Source organism: Cebus imitator, unplaced genomic scaffold, assembly GCF_001604975.1.
Source record: "Cebus imitator isolate Cc_AM_T3 unplaced genomic scaffold, Cebus_imitator-1.0 Scaffold418, whole genome shotgun sequence".
Taxonomy (NCBI): Eukaryota; Metazoa; Chordata; class Mammalia; order Primates; family Cebidae; genus Cebus; species Cebus imitator.
In genome coordinates this window covers 224,802-228,543 of record NW_016107733.1, presented here as the reverse complement: position 1 = coordinate 228,543, position 3,742 = coordinate 224,802, and the positions used below count along the sequence as shown (strand labels likewise).

The following is a 3,742-nucleotide window of genomic DNA, read 5'->3' as shown; positions in this document are numbered from 1 at the left end:
GCTGATTTTTTGTATTTTTAGTAGAGACGGGGTTTCACCATGTTGACCAGGATGGTCTCGATCTCTTGACCTCGTGATCCACCCGCCTCGGCCTCCCAAAGTGCTGGAATTACAGGCTTGAGCCACCGTGCCCGGCCGAGAATTCCATTTTTATTTTTTGATGTACCAAGCATTTTTTATACATTTATGATACAAAGTTTGGCAAAATGAAATCCTGCTTTCATGTAAATAGACAATATGTCAGGTGGTAGTGAGTGCTGTGAGAAAAAAATGAAACTGTGTGCCTGGGGGCAAGGATGGGGCTTGCTGTTTCAGTTAGGGTGGTCAGGAAGGCCTTCTGGGGCTTCATGTAAGCAGAAATCATGATAAAGTGAAGGACGAAACTACCTGGCTATCTGGGCCCCAGAGCACTGCAAACAGAAGCGACAGTGCAGACTCATTGAGGTAGGAGTGTTCAAAGAATAGCAAGGAGGTCTTGGGCTAGAATGAAATGGGTAGGGATTTATAGAAGAGGTGATCAGTCATGGGTAAAGCTGTGTTATATGACACTAAAGGGTGAGCAGAAATCCTGATGAAGTGAAAGAGGAAACTCCCTGGCTATCTGGGCCCAGAGCACTGCAAAAAGAAGAGACAGTGCAGACCCATTGAGGTAGGAGTAGTCAAAGAACAACAAGGAGGTCTTGGGCTAGAATGAAATAGGTGGGGATTTATAGAACAGGTGATCAGTCATGGATAAGCCTGGGTTATATGACACTAAACGTCATGGTAAGGACTTTGAGTTAACCCTGCAAGGAGCCAGCGGAGTTTTGTTTTGTTTTGTCTTGCTTTAAGTTGTGGGATACATGTGCTGAATGTGCAGGTTTGTTCCATAGGTATACATGTGCCATGGTGGTTTGCTGCACCTATCAACATGTCATGTAGGTTTTAAGTCCCACATGCATTAGGTATTTGTCCTAATGTTCCTCCTCCCCTTGTTTCCCAAGCCACAACAGGCCCCCACGTGTGATGTTCCCCTCCCTGTGTCCAGGCGTTCCCACTGTTCAGCTCCCACTCATGAGTGAGAACATGCAGTGTTTGATTTTCTGTTATTGTGTTAGTTTGTTGAAGATGATGATTTCCAGCTTCATCCATGTCCCTGCAAAGGACATGAACTCATTCTTTTTTATGGCTGCATAGTATTCCATGGTATATATGTGCAACATTTTCTCTTTCCAGTCTATCATTGATTGGCATTTGGGTTGATTCCAAGTCTTTGCTATTGTAAACAGTGCTACAGTGCTGCAATAAACATACATGTGCATGTGTCTTGTAGTAGAATGATTTATAATTCTTTGGGTATATACCCAGTAGTGGGCTTGCTGGGTCAAATGGTATTTCTAGTTCTAGATCCTTGGGGAATCACTGCAGTATCTTCCACAATGGTTAAACTAATTTACATTCTCACTAACAGTGTAAAAACATTCCTATTTCTCCATATCTCACTGGCATCTATTGTTTCCAGACTTTTTAATGATTGCCATTCTAATGGCATGAGATGGTATCTCATTGTGGTTTTCACTTGCATTTCTCTAATGACCAGTGATGCTGAGCTTTATTTCATATGTTTGTTGGCTGCATAAATGTCTTCTTTTGAGAAGAGTCTGTCCATATCCTTCACCTACTTTTTGATAGGGTGGGTTGGTTGGTTGTTTTTGTTTTTGTTTTTAATTTGTTTAAGTTTCTTGTAGATTCTGGATATTAGCCCTTTGTCAGATGGATAGATTGCAAAAATTTTCTCCCATTCTGTTGGTTGCCTGTTCACTCTGATGATAGTTTGTGTTGCTGAGCAGAAGCTCTTTAATTTAATTAGATCCTATTTGTCAATTTTGGCTTTTGTTACAATAGCTTTTGGTGTTTTAGTCATGAAGTCTTTGCTTATGCCTGTGTCCTGAATGGTATTGCCTAGGTTTTCTTCTAGGGTTTTCATGGTTTTCAGGTCTTACATTTAAGTCTTTAATCCATCTTGAGTTAATTTTTGTACAAGGTGTAAGGAAGGGGTCCAGTTTCTGTTTTCTGCATATGGCTAGCCAGTTTTCCCAGCACCATTTATTGAATGGGGAATTATTTCTTCATTGCTTGTTTTTGTCAGCTTTGTCAAAAATCAGATGGTTATAGATATGTGGTGTTATTTCTGAGGCCTCTGTTCTGTATGCCTGTTTTGGTACCAATACCATGCTGTTTTAGTTACCATAGGCTTGTAGTATAGTTTGAAGTCAGGTAGCATGATGCCTCCAGCTTTGTTCTCTTTGCTTGGGATTGTCTTGGCTATATGGGCTCTTTTTAGTTCCATATAAAATTTAAAGTAGTTTTTTCCAGTTCTATGAAGAAAGTCAGTGGTAGCTTGGTGGGAATAGCATTGAATCTGTAAATTACTTTGGACAGTATGGCCATTTTCATGATAAGGATTCTTCCTATCCATGAGCATGGAATGTTTTTCCATTTGTTTGTGTCCTCTCTTATTTCCTTCAGCAGTGATCCTTGAAGAGATCCTTCACATCCCTTGTAAGTTGTATTCCTAGTTATTTTTGTCCTCTTTGTAGCAATTGTAAATGGGAGTTAACTCATGATATGGCTTTCTGCTTGTCTGTTATTGGTATATAGGAATGCTTGTGATTTTTGCACATTGATTTTTTATCTGAGACTTTGCTGAAGTTACTTATCAGCTTAAGGATTTTTTGGACTGAGTCGATGGGGTTTTCTAAATATACATTATGTCATCCAGAAACAGACAGTTTGACTTCCTCTCTTCCTATTCAAATACTCTTTATTTCTTCTTCTTGCCTGATTGCTCTCACCAGAACTTCCTATACTATATTCAGTAGGAGTGGTGAGAGATGGCATTCTTGTCTTTTGCTGGTTTTCAAAGGGAATGCTTCCAGCTTTTGTTCATTGAGTATGATATTGGCTATGGGTTTGTCATTGATAGCTCTTACTATTTTGAGATATGTTCCATCAGTTCCTAGTTTATTGAGTGTTTTTAGCATGAAGCGGTGTTGAATTTTGTTGAAGGCCTTCTCTGCATTTATTAAGATAATCATGTGGTTTTTGTCATTGGTTCTGTTTATGTGATGAATTATGCTTATTGATTTGCATATGTTTAACCAGCCTTGCATCTCAGGGATGAGGCCAGCTTGATCATGGTGGATAAGCTTTTTGATATGCTACTGGATTCAGTTTGCCAGTATTGTATTGAGAATTTTTGCATTGATGTTCATCAGGGATATTGGCCTAAATTTTGTTGTTGTTGTGTCTCTGCCAGGTTTTGGTATCAGGATGATGCTGGTCTTATAAAATGAGTTAGGGAGGAATCTGTGTTTTTCTGTTGTTTGGAATAGTTTCAGAAGGAATGGTACCAGCTCCTCTTTGTACCTCTGGTAGAATTCGGCTGTGAATCTGTCTGGTCCTGGGCTTTTTTCCTTGGTAGGCTATTAATTACTGCCTCAATTTCAGAACTTGTTATTTGTCTATTCAGGGATTCAACTGCTTCCTGGTTTAGTCTTGGGAGGGTGCATGTGTCCAAGAATTTATCTATTTCTTTTAGATTTTTTAGTTTATTTGTGTAGAGATGTTAATAGTATTCTGTGATGGTAGTTTGTATTCATGTGGGAACAGTGGTGATATCCCCTTTACCATTTTTTATTGTGTCTATTTGATTCTTCTCTCTTATTCATTAGTCTGGCTAGCGGTCTATTTAATCTTTTCC

The 3,742-nt window shown here is 39.3% G+C and overlaps 1 protein-coding gene across 7 annotated transcripts in view; it reads left to right on the top strand.

Moving 5' to 3' along the window:
* CEP162 (centrosomal protein 162) overlaps positions 1 to 3,742 on the top strand; it is a 109,375-nt gene that overhangs the window by 58,381 nt on the left and 47,252 nt on the right. The window lies entirely within an intron of this gene.